The following is a 17,313-nucleotide window of genomic DNA, read 5'->3' on the forward strand; positions in this document are numbered from 1 at the left end:
GAATGCCTCTCTAGGTTTGGAAAGTTTTCTTGCAGGATTTTATGGAATAGATTATCAATGCCCTTATGGGTCTCTTCACCTTCTGGAATGCCAATTATCTGGATGTTTGGACGTTTGATGGTATCTAGTACTTCTCGTATATTATTCTCAAATTTTTGTGCCATTTTCTCAGTCTTCGTGGTGGATTTTTCTAGGCCAGCAATTCTCTCTTCTACGCCTGAGATTCTATTTTCTGTATGATCTAGTCTGCTTTTAATACTTTCAAGGGAGATTTTGACTTCCTGTATTATAGGCTTCATTTCTAACAGTTCCGTTTGACTCCTTTGTAAAGCGTGTAATTCCTTTTAGATCTTGCAAGAATTTCCTCACCTCCTGGAACTCATCAACTTCTTTCTCCTTTTTCTTTAGCAGTTCATTGTCTCTCTTCTCTTCAATCTCAGTTAGCTTCGCCATCATGAATGTTCTAAATTCTTTATCAGACATTTCCATGATTTGCATTGCACTGTTGGTGGATGAAGAGTTATCCTTTTCCCTTGGAGGAGAGGTATTTTCTTGCTTTCCCATATTTCTTGTGGTCCTGTGGTGATTTCTTGTCATCTGATGGATGGTGTGTCTCTTTCGAATTCTTGAAGTTCAATCACGCTAGCTTCGTTTGCTGGAGGCTGTATTATCAGTAGAAAATCTTCATTTTTCCTGGTCCCTGAAATGACTATTTTGCAGGAGCCATAAGGACTACTCTTCTGAAGGAAAGCCTCAACTCTCCTCAGAGCCTCTAGATTTCTAAAAGAAGGAGAGAGGAATGTAGTTCTACCAGTCTCTTTTCTTTTCCTTTTTTTCTTTCAATTTTGTTACAGGGCATGTGTACTTCCCAGAGAGCGTCAAAAAGAAATCACACCACAATCACATTTTATCCATTCTTCTCTTGGTATTTTGGGCTGGTACACATATGTGCCCTGGTGTGTTTTTCAAGCTTCTAAGTCCGGGACATGAACTGCACAGTCAGTCAAGGGAGATCCAGCTACCTTAACCTCCCGCCACCAGCTGGCACAAGAGATGTCTTGATTCAGCTTCTGAGATGGTGCCTTCTGCCTGGGGTTTGGGTAGTGAGGGAGAGAGGAGTTGAGATTCACTCTAGAGCAGCAGATATGTGTAGCCCTTCAAGATGAACAGAAGTCTGTGACACCTGTCCTCCCCTGCTGTGGGGAAGTGCTGAGGTCTAATGTGAAAATGGGGAATTTTGGAGGAGAGTCCTGCATGCCTGCCTTCTGCTGTGGAAGGCTTCTCTCAGCTCTGATTCTTTTCTGAGTTCAGACAATAGACATCCTTTCTATGTATTCTACTCAAGACTCAGCACCCTAAAAGCTTCCCAGAGTGTTGAATTTGTTTTCTGTTGATTTCACCTCACTCTTCTGCTTGATGTTTAGTCATCTATTCAACTTTTCTGTGCTGACCCTCTGTAGAGATATCACAATCAATAATCCTAGTCAGCCATCTTGGCAGATTGCCTCCTGTTGATTTTTTAATGTTGAACCAATACAGTACTGCCATTTTCATATGCTGTGTGATTTAACTGGATGCTACTGTGTCAAGGTTATTCATATGTACTTTATGTAGGATATTGTTCTGCAGTTTTCTTGCAGTGTTTTAGTCTAGTTGTTCAACAGTGTAACTGTGACTTTGTTGACTTAATTGGCATGTATAGTTTCCTCCTGAATCTTCTGGAAAAATTTGTGTAGAATGGATATTTTTGCATTCCAGATGTTTAATAAAAATTTCCAATGATTCCATCTGGGTCTGAAGTGGTTTTTTGCTTGATTTGTGAGAAGATGACTCAAAATGTTAATGTTTATTAAGTGGACTGGATTTTTTAGATTATCTGTGTCACTTTGGCAGGTGGGTTTTCAATAAATTTACTCAAGTTATCTAAGTTATCAAATTAATTAGCATAAAGTTGTTTATAATCTGTCCTTATTATCTTATTGTATGTAGGATATATATTTATTTCTCACCCTTTATTGCTGATATTGGTAATTTGTATCTTTTTTTTCTTGATCAGTCTAAATATGTGTGTGTGTCACACACTTTTATTTATATGTATGTTTATGTATAGATATATGTATGTACATACAGGTGTACATATTTATATGTATGTATCTATCATTTCAAATAGCTAGCCATTGGCCTTTACTACTTTTTTCTATTAATTTCCAAGTTTCAATTTTTTCAATATGTGCTCTCAAACGTATTTATTTTTCCCTGTATTCTGCTAACATTAGGTTTAATTTGCTCTTCCATTTTCAGTTAATTGAGAAATCTTTGATTACTGTTTTGAGATCATTTTTCCCTAATGGAATCATTTACTGTTATAAATTAACAAGAATTACTGTATCTTATCTTACATATTTTAATACAGTATAGTTTCTTTTTTTCATTTAAAATAGTTTTTAATTTTCTTTTTTGCTTATTGTTTCTATCCATTAGTATTTGTACTATTGTTGTTTAATTTACGAAAATTTGGAGATATTCCAAATCAATTTCTATTATTAATTTCTAGCTTAATTCTGCTTTGTTAAGTGTAAATACTTTGTGTATGTGTATATATAACACATAATATATATAAAACCTGCAATTTTTAAGTATATTAAGATTTGTAATACACTTCTATCTTCAACTGATTATTTTCCATATGGCATGTGTGCAGGGTGGGAGAGACAGGGAGACAGAGAGAAAGTGACAAAGCACCACCTGGGGGATCACCATGTTGTAATCCCTCCTCCTTCATAAATGGTCTTATCTTCATAAAATTTTCATTCATCTTTGGAAAAAATGTGCAGTCTGCAGTTGTCTGAAGCGTTCTTAACACAGCTAATTGTGTTACTCAGGTCCTCTATGTGCTTTCCTTGTTTCATCAATTTCGAGAAGAGTGCTCAAGTCTCAAACTATAATTGTGAATTTTCCCACTTGTCTATTTTTCTTTCAGCTCTATCGGCGTTTTTCTGCATGTATTTTAAAATATTGTTATTAGCTAAATACACGTTTCAGACTGTGATTTCTTCTTGGATCATTAATCTTTTTACCATTAGTTATCTACCTTTGTTTCTGGTAATATTCCTTACCATGAAGTCTACTTTATCTAATAATATAGTTACTCCAGCCTTCTTTTGACTGTTTTTTCCCCCCTAGCATGTCTTTTATTCTAGCCTGTTGTCTTCAACTTATCGGTCTTAAAATTTAAAGTTTGTAGTAGACAGCATATTGGGTATTACTTTCTTATTTAAACAGTGTGACATATTTGTCTTTTTTTAAGTTAATATTTGCACACATGCTTTATTATAAATGTCTGTTTCAAAGTTCATAATATTGATGATTACACCATTGACTTTCTGGGTTTTTTTTTTTAGATATTATTTTATATTTGTATAGCACCTTTATGAATTTTAAACACTTTACAGACATTATCTCTAATGAATCCCCACAAATCTATGAGGTATTACTCCCATTTTATAAGACAGGAAACTGAAGCACAGCGGACATTATTTGTCTTGTAATTGAGTGTTTTTAATCATTTACATTTAATACAGTACAAATATTAACACAATTATATTAAAAACTACTACCTTATGGTTATTTTTAATTATCCCATCTATTCTCTATTCCTTTATACTGCTATTTATTCACCTGTTTTGAGTTGAGAATTTTCTAAAGGATTCATTTAGTAATCATTGTAGGCTCACTTAGTTACACTTTTTATTGTTTTAGTGCCTGATCTAGGGTTGACAACTTATCTGGTTAGCTTATAGACTACTTTTTAAAGGACTTAACAGTATAAAACTTTGCAATGTTGCACTACATTTCTTACCTCTCATCTCATCTTCTGTTCTATTGTTTGTGCCATTATTACACATATATATTATAAACACCACAATATATTGTGCCTTTTTTTTAGAAGGTCAATATTTTATTAAATGATTTAAAATGGAAAAATACTCAGCTATTACATTTACCTAATCTTTACCATTTGGGGCCTCTTTTTTTGTTGGTATAGATTTATATTTCCATATACTATTCTTCCGCCTAAAATGGTGATGGGTCTTTATATGTTCTCACTCTTTCTCTTTTTCATTCTCCTCTTCAGTTTGAAGGTCTTGACCATATAATAGATTTGAATTTAAAAACAGAAATACCTTAAAATAAGTACATAAATAAAGAAAAAATAACAGGAAGTTTTCCCAAGTCAGACCTGAGTTAAGTCCAACCCTCAGTAATATAAATATTTTTAAACCAGCAATAGTGTAAAAAAAGGATATGCTAAAAGAAAAAAGACTGTTTTTAGTTCATAATAGTACCGAAGGTGATGATGAAATATGAATCATTGGTTAGATATTATTTTTGTGCTGACATGACAAGTAATGTTCGTTTACTTAATTAGGGCCAGCCCTATTACGAACCATGGAAAAATGACTCAGGCTTTATAAAACATATTAAGACAATTAAAGGAGACGATATTAAAATCCTGAAATTAAGCCACAGTTGTTAGTACCGCATCAGCTTGAATTAGCTGTGTGTGCCTGATTCTAAGGGGAACATTTTTGTACATGTTTCTCCAGAGCAATTCTTCATATCAAAGTGAGATCAAATGGAACGTTTGGACACACACAACATAGTGGATTGTGAGGTTCATTTGGCCCACATTCTAACAACCCAAGCACTTCAGGGAAAATTTCAAGTCAGCTTATGATTACCACCTGCCAGGAATCCAGCTCAGCTGGGACAGAGCTGCAGTCTGGCCAAGAGCCACAAAAATAGAGAGAAAGGAAAAAATACAAGACAGAATATGATTTTTCAGACTTTTGAAATGAAATTTCACAGAGCTATAGATGAAAAGAGTAGAAAAAAATTGAAAATAAGAGAAAATGAGAAATCAGGGATAGATTAAGCTGATTTTTACAATTATGTACTTATGAATGCTATGAAATGGGGCAAGTAGATGAGGTGGTGGTGAACATGACTGACCATGGTTCAAGTCCTGGATCTCATGGCTTCCTTTCTCACCTTTCCTCTCTCTCTGTCTTTCTCTGGTGAGTACACATGCTGTATAGCAAATTAAAAAATATATACTGATAATAAATAAGATTAAATTTATTTTTTTAAAAAAAGAATGCTATGAAACCACAAATGCAACTTAGGATAATTTAGAATAACTTAAAAAGTTGAAGTTTCAGCAAATACAGTTTACCTGATTATACTGGCAAAGAAAATGAAGAATATACATGATAATTTGGTTAATAAAATCTTAAGTACAACTTGCTATGGATTTTCTAGGAGAAGGTACTGGAGGCATTTGCTTTCCTGCCACAAGGTTCTCAGAATTCTACCAAAGGAAATGAAAGTAATTCTCAAAAGATGATCTTGAAACCCAAATTAAGATGGTAGAGAAAATATTCTGAATAATTCAGATATTAGTCCATTTATTCTGGATGAACACATACTACATAGCACATTTTGCTTTATTTTCCAGTGTATTACGGGTTTCCCATTCAATATCTTTAAGACTAGAAATTTCTTTAGGACGGAAATAATGCTTAGTCCACATTGTTATCCCTGAAATTTCTACTTACCCTGCCAGTCACAATGTTTGGCCTTCTGTAATATGCTCTCTAAATAACTTACTGAATTATTTTTTAATACTGCTATAGTGCTGGCCAGCTAAACTATTATTAATAATGTTGACAAACTAATATAATTAAAACTGCCTATGATATTTGGGAGGAAATTATACCATGTATTGCTTGGTATGAACTGAGTCCACTATATATAAGACATCGACTTAGATTTATGATTTTAGGTTTATATACATCATATCACTACAATTAGTAGATGGATTCTTGTCTCCTGATATGTACTCTTATTATGTTAAGCTTGAAAATAGTCAGAATTTAAGTAAATCATACTCAAAAATATTCAAATCACTTCCATTCTTAGGATAATTTATTCTATATCTCTTCAGTATTCAATGACCTTATTATTCAACAAGTGAAGCTGAAATTTCACTTACTATCTCTGCTGAGCCTTCCCAGTTAGTATGATATTATGTATAATTTAAATAAATGAAGGTATTTATAGTTAATAATAAGATATTATTATAAGATAATAATCTTCCTTGAAAGCTACTGAAGTTGAATATTCAAATACTGTCGGTTTCTTAAACAATTTGCTTTTACTTATATCAACACTCATAAGACAAGAAAGAGAAATTTTGTTAAGTGGTCAGCTATCTATATAGCTTGATAGTTTTTAACAGAATATTTTGAACTGGGGAAGATATCCTTTTTTCCAGTTAGTGTCTCTCTAATATTAAAGACCACTTTAAAAAAATTATTTCTTTTTCTCTAAAAGTCTCTTTCAAAGTCATCATAACTTTAGTTCAGGTTCTAGCTTTACAGTTTTGGAAAAGATTGTAACTGGAATGTGCAAGGTATATTCATTGTAAGTGACTTCGATATTTATAGCAAACCACACTTCTCTACATGTGACATAGTCTCTTACCTCTGAAACCACCGTGCTGTGTACCTTACCATCACCACCCTGAAGGGGCAGCTAATTAGTACTCAGAAGGAAAAGGTGCTCTACCCAATAGAAAAAGCTTTGTTTCAGAGCTAATCAGTTCTCAATGTAGTCCATATTTGATGGTAATAAACAAATACATGTTTTCCGTAAGACTTAAATAAATTACCCTGACTTTTCTATTTAGTCGTGTGTATATAACTTTTACATTAAATGACGCTCATCATTTAAAGCAAATTTTAAGGGTATCTTTCCAAATATTTTGTGTTGCTGCTATTTTTCCTTTATCAGCAAAGACTGCAAAGTCAAACTGTAGTCCTGAAGTGCATGTTATATAGGAGTTTTTACTCTATTTGGCATTTTTTTTTCTTTTTTGCATGCTCATCAAAATGGTCAATGTCACCAAAACAGTAAATTTGCCAGGTGCAGCTGTTCTACATAGTGACACATACAACTTGGACTGCTAATGTCTTCTAGACATTCTGAGTGAGATGACATAATCCCAAAACTACATTTCTTTTTCCAACAATGATGTTATCTAAATGTTGAGATCTTTTTACAAAGCATTTAGTGTATTCAGGATACTATCAATAGCAAAATGTCAAGTACTTTTCACAGTTTTCTACAACACTTTTTTAACCTGCTTAGGCTCTGGTGAATAAAAAGCTATGTATAATGCCCTATGTATTTTGGGGACACAGAAGTAAGAAATTTTATGAAAGACTGACTTTAATAAAAATAATTAATGAAAACCAGCCAATAGTTGATTTTCCTTATGAACATGTACAGAGTCAGGCAAACAATATGGAAAATTCTCAAAGATGCCACACTGGTCATCATCCCTAAGCATAGATTTTCCTTTAATTACTTGTCTTCCTATCCCTGGGTGTGAGTGAATCTCATTATGAGTGATATCATTTTTTTCTAAATATTAGAAATCTTTACCAAATCCTTAGATGTGTCTTGGTACATTCATCAGCCATAACTTTCTGAAATGACGATTAAAGTATAAAGTATGTTTGGTGAATTGAGGGGACAGGCCTTATAAAGACTGCACAGTTTCTGAGAAGATCCCAAAGAAAAGATGTAAACTGAGTATAACAGTCAAGTCTATCAAACCAAAACCTTTTTTTCCAATTTTTGCTTAGGAGATGGAAGAGAAGTGCCATAGGATGAGAGTGCTTCTTGAGAGGCAGTGTTTTAGAAAACTACAATGCATTAAGTCACCATGATTCCTCTAAAAAAGTGAACCTTGAAAGGGAAGAACTCAGTTACATACTCCACTATGCAGTGTGGCATCCAGAAAGTTCACTCACCAGTCACCAGCTAGTCTTCTGAGCAGCAGGTGAGTCTATGGCACTCGGGGCAGCATAAAGAGGGGCCTCATATTAAAGACCAGGACAGCAGGCCTACCTCTACCCCACAAAACCTCACAAAAGATATTCTGTCTGCAGATAGTCAAGATGTGACCTGGGAAGCTGAAAAATAGAAGTTTTGTTCTTTGGGGTTTTTTTGTTTGTTTGTTTGTTTGTTTTGTTTTGTTTTTGTTTTTTATTTTACAAGTGGTCACAATTCTTTCAGGACTAGACTGTGATCAATTGTTTACAACATATATAATAGATTGGTTACAACTGTCACTACATTGCATTTTCTACTTCATATTTCAGGGAACATTCCTTGTATTATTTTATTAAAATAACCCAGACAGATGAGCATACCCAATTTTATCAATGAGTTCCAAGTAAAGTACATGCAGATTCCATGTAGCATGAACATAAGGAAATTACCTCATTTTCTAGGTTAGACCAAGAATCATGAGACTTCAGAGTGTCTCCTCATGGTCAAGCCTCGATTTTCCTGCTGCATGCACTTGATTCAATGGCACTGTGTCAACCAGGTATCCCTGTCACTAACCAAGCTTCAGAGATTTTTATGCAGTTGAAGAAAGGACAACATTCACAGAGATTCAGCTTCAGTGAGTAGGGTACGAAAGACTAATGGAGAACAGCTGCATTCCAAAGTTATTTCTTTATGGTGAGCTAATAAAGGATAGATTGTTTACAGGGTGAAATGAAGCATGAAAATAAATCTGAATCTTTGAAACACTGCTGCAGATGACAGCAAAACAACTATGCCAATAGGATTTGGAGACATATTGCAATTTATCCCACTGCGCAACTGTGGTCCATTGTATACGAAAACAGAACACAATTACAAAAGCTAAATAGCATTCCTCTATCATTTACTAAACTCCTCTTATTGGGGGCCAGTAGGTGGTGAGCTGGTTAAGGTGTTGGCTTCCCACATGGTTTGAGTCCCAGACCCAGTGTGTACCAAGCCCTGCACTGAATTCAGAGGATTGAAAACAAATACATGATCCCACTCTTTGAGGAGTTCACATTCACTTGGCCTGTAGGAAATAGATATTTACAAAAACAATTAAAATAGTGTGGTAAATGCTATAATAAAATCATATACAAGGGGTTACAGAGCAACATGGAATAAGTCCCCAAATCTGCTCATTCATTAGGAAAAAATAAAAAAGAGAGCCGCATCTATAAAGGATTTAAAAATAAAAACTAGACAACAATAAATAATGAAAGTCAGTTCTGAATAATTATTTATCTGGTCAGGCACAGTGCTAATCATTTGATATAGATCATCTCATTGAATCACCATGCCCACCCCCCTGCCCCATATTTCTGTGCATCCTATTATAATCTCTATTTTATGATGTAAATAATGTTGGTATTAAAAATCACCATCATAGTTTAGAAATTGTTAGTATTCTTATGGTCTCATAGCTTTTATTTATTTATTTATTTATTTATTTATTACAATTTTTCAATTTTGACTGGAGAGAGAGAGCAGGCTGCCAGATTCAGGACTCAATCCACAGTTGGCCACATGGGAGTTGAGTGCCTTAATTTATTAGTCTATCTTAAGTAAGAGATTTTAAAAAAATGTTTCCATAACTCCCCCATTATATGAAGGGTCTTCTTAAAGTTCAAGGAAAGCATATATGGGGGTTAGTGCCAGAAGTGGTAGGTATAGAGAAGCAGGACCTAAGGAAGGACATTTGGAGGAAGGATATGGAGACAGAGCATTGATGGGATGGGGAGGTGTGGTGTTATTGGTGGAAGATACTTTGATCAACTGGATTGAGGAGGAATGTTCACATATTGAAATGTTCACTTCATAAGCTAAATAATATGATTGAATGTATATAAAAATTAAAATAAAAAATAATAAAAAAAAATTGTGAAAGGGTTTCATGCACAGTGGTGTGGTGGTTTGGTATAGCTTTCCACACCAAAGTTAATTTCTATTTTAACTCCAACTTCCCATGTAGTTTTGAAGTCTCACTCGTGATAGGCACTGATCTGTATCTAGCTTCAAACTAACACAATGCACATAGAAGACTCTCAACAAATTTTGTTTTAAATATGACGGAATCATGCTAAAATAATGGTAACCAGTGGTATTAAGTGGCTGTTACACAATTTTAGGTCTGATATGCTGAAAGAAGAATGAGTACTAGAATAATGAAACAAAAATATCTTTAGATCCACTACAACATGGGCAGTAGACACTAAAGAAATACAGCAACAATGAAAAGAGCTTCTTCAATACGACTTTGTCTGCTTCTCCCAGTACTCATTCACATTGTGACCCAGCTTTGCCACACTTCAGCTTCATCTTTGAAATGATTGGGCTCATAGGAGCAGAGTAAAAGAGCAGAGGTTCATATAACTGGGCTATGGAACTTGATAAAGGTCACAGATTCTGTTAACCATTTTCCAGACTCCACCAAGAGGACCAACCACATCCTTGTTCCTATATCCATATTGTATTTCCCAAAATAAAATTAATTTTGTCCTTTCTTATTTGTGCAAATAGAACCCATCTCAGGACCTGGATTTAAATCTCTGAATTAGAGAAACCTTTTTTGGGCCTCTTCTTCTCTCCTACATTTCCACACCCAAGCTTTGTGTTCATCCATAGTATCCTTAAATGAACAAACAGAATAATAAGAATAGGGTTTTATAATCTGAAATCTCTTGATGCTTGTATTACTGATTCCAGGGAGGGCCACCTGTAACCTTGAAATTGCTCCCAAGCTGTAACAACCTTTGGGCTATGCAAAAATGTTGAACATTAAGGGATATTATTGTTCATTTAGCCCTATTTTCTGTTCTGCTCTACCTAGGAGTGGAACAGAGCAATGACAGGAAGACAGAAAAGGTGAGAGATAGTTGCTGCATCACTCTCTCTTAAGTTATAGTTACAAAAGCAAAACTAAAATTAGAAATTTTAAAAAGTAGCATAAATGCCCATGCTTAGTTTTAAGTGTTCAGGTTTTAACTATGTGGCCAAACCTTTGTAAAACCAATATGTTCCTTATTTCTTACAAAGTGTCCTCAATTTGCAGCTGAAGACCATGGGGAAATGGCTATAGCCATGCTAGCAGAGAACATGGCTGAAAGCCACTAGCCAAGAATGAAGGATGTGTTGAAAACTTAAATCTCTGAGGGGAAGTAGGTGTCTTGTCCTCAAGTGTTCTAGAAATGAGTTGCTCTAGTTTTGAGCATAACTGTTATGTAGAAAATTCTCAGAGATAGCTACTTTTCTAGTGTCTAAATAATATCGGTCACACAAATTATCTTCTATAAGTTTCCTAATTTACTGAAGCAGTTGGGTTATATTTATCTGTGACTTAGAACTCATGACTTGTAAAGGGTATAACTAGGTTTATTCTAACAAATAATAAAGGTAATCATAACAAGAGAGATGTCAGCGACATGGTGGAATAGACGTTTTCTATCTGCATCTCCCACAGATACACTGATTTCAGTTGGATAAGAATACTTTTGTGGAAACCTAGTAGTTCAATAGCAAGGTCTAAGCACCCCTTAGGAGAAAATAATTCCAAAAATAGACACAGTGAAGAGGGTAAGAACACTTTCACTTTGTACATGTTATCCTTCTCCAAATGTAGCACATCTGAGTGCTGAGAAAAATTCTCAGGTTGCAATTTCTTTAACAGGGAAGAGTAGGAGTATAGTAAACACTCAGCTTCCCTGGTCTCGTGGGACACTTCTACAGATGCCCACTTCTTTCTCTCCCCACCCTGAACACTAAGAGCAGCAACATGACCTAACATTCTGGGAGCAGAGAGGAGAAGAGAAAAAGAGCAGGGGTTAATATCAACTGGGCTTTGGAACTTGATAAAGAGTCACAGATTCTAGTAAATACTTCCCAGAATCCACTAAGAAGAGCAACCACAAACGCCACAGGATGTCCTTGTGGACTCCTTCAGCCATCCCTCACGTGCACCAAGCATTCAGCACACTACACCTCCAGCAAGCTCCTAGAGTGCCCCTGCAGAAAGATCTGCATAAGCCACTGCAGGTTGCACAGGGGCACATGCAGACAGTGACCTAGATTCTGTGAAATTAGAAGAGATCTCTAAACCTTAAACAATTTAGGGCACTACCCTAAGAAAAATTAAAAAGAAAAAGCTCTCAGCACCAGGCCTGGCTTTGTAGGATTGAAAGAAATGTATAATCTGAAGATTCCCCCAGTGAGGGAGTATGTTAGGAGCATACGTGTGAGAAAAGCATTCAACCAGAAGAGCTAATGTAAAGACCATGAGTTGAAAGCATGTGTCATATTTTCTAGGAATAGATAGGATGTGAGTAAAATAAAATGGTTGAGGTGATAGATATAGAAAATACAAAGATATAATAGGAAACCAAATACTGAAAATCCTTTGGGATTATGACAATAACTTTGAATTGTAATCTGAGTGAAAACAGAGTCTTTTTCTAGTTTTGAGCAGAAAAATAACGTTTGGACTGTCATTTGGAAAGTTTCATTCCAGTTGAGAAGAGGCTGTAGGGGCAGAGGGAAGAAACAGAGAAACAAATGATAAGGTAGGCAAGGTACAATAATTTAGGCAAAAGACTGTAGTGTTTGACCACACAGTATCTATGCAAATGGAGAGAAGTGGTTATATTTTCAAAAGTAAAGTCATTAAATTTGGTCATGTATTCAAAGAGGGATGTGAGAAAATGAGAAGTTGAGAATAATTGATATATTGGTTTCCGGAGTTGAAAGAACAGAATTGCCACTTACTGAAATGGAGAAGAGTGCAGGGAGAACTGTTTGAAATGAGCAACATTAGAGTTATGTCTTGAACAGGATTAATTAAAGATAACAGACATCTAAGTAAGGATTTGAGTAGACTGGTGGATATATGAATTTGGGAGACAGAAGAGAGATGTCAAGTTGAGATTCATTAGTATAATGAGGGTGTCTTAAAGTCAAGAGTCACATAAGATCATCAAACAGAACTTGTAAATACAAAAAGAGATCCAGAAACTGAGACCTGATGCTTCACCATGTAAAAGATGTAGAACCCAGCCACAGGGTGGAGGTGGTAGGGTACTGCAAAATGATACCAGAGCCATAGCGAAGACCAGGGATTCATATTCCAGTTAGGCCTAAACACAACAGGTGCATGGGCATGCCTATGCTCCTGCCTAAAAACTGGGAAGAGGACTGTGGTGTGGCAAGATCCTGTTAGATAATAAACAAACAAACAAACAAATAAATAAACCTTTTTAGAAAAGAATACATCTGAATGGCTCCAGAAACCTGAGAGAAATTTGATTATATGAGGCCTCACCAATCAAGAATGCCCATGACGGGACCAGCAGGTGTCATGGTGGTTAAGGTGCTGGACTCCCACATAGCAGACTGAGGTTCAAGTCCTGGACCTGGTGACTTGCCTTCTCACTTTCCGTCTTTCTCTCTCTCTCTCTCTGTCTCTATTTGGTCAAATTAAAATAAATGAATAAATAAATAAAATTAAAAAGAAAGAATGCTCATGAGATGATCATGTCCTCTTTAACCAATCACTGGACTGATCATGAGCCTGGGACCTCAGCCCCTCATTTTGTCTTTAAAAATGCATGTGGGGAACACCTTGTTGAGACCGGGTCTTTTTAGCAAGAGCTGCCCAGCTGCCCATTCTCCTTGCTTTGCACTTTGCAATAAAGCTGTATTTTCCTTCAAAGAAGATTTCAGACTTGAACAAGCAAAGGTAAACAAACAGGATCTCCCATCTGATCTAAAAGAGAGGTAAAAGGGGAAACAAAAGGAATTGTTTTTCTGGAACAAAAAAAAAAGAAGAAATTACTTGAAAGGAAGAAAGCTGTCAACTCTGTTGAGTACAATAAAGACTGAAACCTGCTCATTGAATTTGGAAATGAGAAACTTTTTTTTTATTTTTTTTGGAGAGGTTTATGCTATAGGGCGCGTGCACTCGCCAGACGGACAGAGAGAGATAGAGAGACAGAAAGCAGGAAATCACCCCGCAGGGGGGATGGCCACGCCGTAATCCCTTCTCCTCCATTCTCCTCTTCGGATCTTGGGCACGCACGCACACGCGCCCAGCGTGAGTTTAAGCCACTGGGTCCAGGACTTGAACCACGGTCAACTATGTGGGAGTCCAGCGACATAGCCATTATGCTAACTGCTGGTCCCTGCAATGTGAAACTTTTGTAAGTACCATAGAGATGGTATTTGATGAAGCAGTAGAAACAAAAGCTGATTGAAGAACAAGAATAGAAACAGTGACTTTGATGATGTGTAGGAGGAATTTGTAGTATAAAACAAAAAGAAAAGGCCCAGTGGCTGAATAACTCAGTTAGGATAAGAGAGAGCGTTGTTGTACCTTTTTTTTTTTTTTTTTTTTGGAGAGGTTTTTGCCATAGGGCACGTGCACTCGCCAGAAAGACAGAGAGAGACAGAGAGACAGAAAGTGAGAAATCACCCCCCAGGGGGGATAGCCACGCTGCAATCCCTTCTCCTCCATTCTCCTCTTGGGATCTTGGGCACACACGCACGCACACGCACCCGGCATGAGTTTTAAGACCTGGGTCCAGGATTTGAACTGCAGTCGACTACATGGGAGTCCAGCAACATAACCATTATGCTAACTGCTGGTCCCTGCGTTGTACTTTCTTAAGGAGGAGAAATAACATAGTCTTCTGTTATGTGAACAATCTAGTAGAAAGAGAATATCTGATAATTTCAGGAAAAAGAAGACAGAATTCCTAGAGTGAGGAATAGTAACAGAATGTATATTAGCAGAAAGAATGTTGTTCCAGATGCTTTTCTGTCACTAATGACTGAATATCACATTGGGTAATTAAAAACAAAAATAGGAATTTATGGGCCAGCAGGTGGCATGGAGGTTGAGGCAGCTGAATCTCACTTGGTTGACTTTGCAGTCCAAGGTACAGACCTAATGGCTTGAAAATCACTCTGGGAATCAGCAGATGGCATAATGATTACGTCACTGGAGTTCCACATGGCTGCCACAGTTTGAGCCCCAGACTCAGTGGCTTGAAACTCATGCCGGGTGCATGTGTGTGCATGCCCAATATTCTGAGAAGAGAATGGAAGAGAAGGGATTGCAGCATGACCATTCCCCCCAGGGTGTGATTTCTCTTTTTGTTGATTTGTCTGTCTTTGTTTCTCCTGCTAGTGGTGAGTACATGTGCCTTATAGCAAAAAAAAAAAAAAAAGAAAGAAAGAAAAGAAAAAGAAAATACTTCCTAAGAAAAACCACTAAAAGAAGTAAGACAGGAAAGATAAGGAGTTCTATAAGTCTGTAACACCATGAAAAGGCAGTAACACCATGCAGAGGTCTAGTTTCAGCCTACTCCTATGTTCATATATACACTGAATGCTGCAGTGTAAATCATACTTCTGAGTTTCTCCTGCCTCAAAGTAAGTGAGCTGAGCTTTTCTTCTCTTGCATCAGTCATTAATAGGCTATAGCCTACCCAGATAGGTACATAGACTTTCAGACAATTTGATTGTCTGGGTTTGCAAAAAAACTATATATAGAAGTATATATAAGCAAGCTCACACCTCCAGTAGCCCAAAGGTATCATCTCAAAGAGAATAAGGATATGAACCACTGAGGCAAAACACACAGAAGGTGGGAGATGACTACATGTCAAGACCTAGGGCAATCTAAGTGAAATGCCAACAGTATCTAGTACCCAAATCCTTCTGGAAAGTCTCTCCCCTAAACCAATTTGCACATGAATAATAATAATAAAAAATTAAAGATGTGTTTAAATCCAAGCTGCAAATGTAAACAACTCATTATTAGTGGAAGTCAGTAGACACATCCTAAAAATGTATATAACTATGGAACTAGAAGATGGCATAGCAGTTATGTAACTGGAATTCCACGTGGTCCACCACAGTCTGGGTATCCAGGGGCTTGAAAATCACACCTGGCACATATGCGTGAATGCCAAAGATCCTGGGAGGAAAATGGAGGAGAAAGGATTGTGGCATGGCCATCCCCCCTAGGAAGTGATTTCTCACTTTTCCTATCACTGTGCCTATCTCTCTCTTTCTCCCTCCAGTAAGCACGCATTCCCTAAAGGAAAAACCTCTAAAAAATGTGTTTAACTAGAAGTATAATTTAAAATAGTTACACAATTAAAATCATAAGAGTATTTATAAGACAAAAAGAAAGAATGCCAATGATAAGAATTGTACTTAGAGTGACCAGCAGTTGGTGTAATGGCTATGTCACTGTACTCCCATATAGACCTCTGTTTGAGTCCCAGACCTGGTGGCTTAAACTTATGCCAGGTGCATGTGCGTGCATGCCGAAGATCTCGAAAAGAGATGGAGGAGAAGGTATTGTGGTGTGGCCATCCTCCCTGCGGGGGACGGGGGGTGATTTTTTGCTTTCTGTCTCTTTCTCTCTCTGCCTTTCTGGCAAGTGCACATGCACTATAGCAAAAATCTCTCAAAAAAAATTAAAAAAAAAGAATTTCACTTAAAAAAATTCAATGAGTTAAAGGTAGGTTAAGCACATCTAAAAAGAACCAGTAGACCAGAAATAAATATGAAGAAATTATCAAAAATATAACGCATAAAGAAAATAAAATGGAAAAGAAAATCAGAGGCTTCTTAGAGAGACAAAAACCAACATTCAAAAATTTCTGAATTAAATGCTAGAAAGAATGGGGGACAGACAACATTATAATAGCTGAAAATTATGTAGAATTGATAAAAGACTTAAATCTTCAGATTCTGCATTAATCCCAGGAAGATTTTAAAACAAAGAGTGGTTTTAAAGTTTCCAGAAGTTTCCCCCATGGAAAGTGACAAAGGTGATAACCACAGTAGTAACAGCTCCAGCAGCAACAATGACTATTAGGGAGGGCAGCAGCTGCAGCAAAGCCTCCAGCCCACAGGGGTTTTCAGAGCTTCTCAGGTGCTCTGTTCAACGAGGACTGCCAGGTGGCGTTGGAGAAGCTGACTAAGGCTTTGGAACGAAAATCAGTTGATGCATCATATACTGTCAAAGAGCATATTGTCACATTCTTCTTATTCTTAGGAATTATTTGTGATGCTACTGATGATGCAAAGAAGTCTTCTCAAACTCAATCTAAATAATTCTTTTGCTATGCTAAGAAAAGAGATATGTAAATATCATGAAAACACTATGCTGCTGCTCTAGAAACTTTTAAAGAAGGACATAAATTAGAGACTGTAGATACTAATTTTATTATCTAGAGTAAGATATGTCAAGGAGCTTAGAATGGATCAGACTCTGAGGTATCTGCATCCCAGCAGACTCATCAGGCAAAAATCAAAATGACTAAAAAAAAAAAAAAAAAAAAAAAAAAAGAAAAAAGGGGGCCA

General features: G+C 36.3%; 1 pseudogene; it reads left to right on the plus strand.

Annotated features, from left to right (window-relative positions):
- The window catches only part of LOC102477077 (protein SGT1 homolog), a 179,932-nt pseudogene that overhangs the window by 161,857 nt on the left and 762 nt on the right, over positions 1 to 17,313 (plus strand).

The sequence above is a fragment of the Tupaia chinensis genome, unplaced genomic scaffold (genome assembly GCF_000334495.1).
Source record: "Tupaia chinensis unplaced genomic scaffold, TupChi_1.0 Scaffold000547_1, whole genome shotgun sequence".
In the NCBI taxonomy this organism is placed as follows: Eukaryota; Metazoa; Chordata; class Mammalia; order Scandentia; family Tupaiidae; genus Tupaia; species Tupaia belangeri.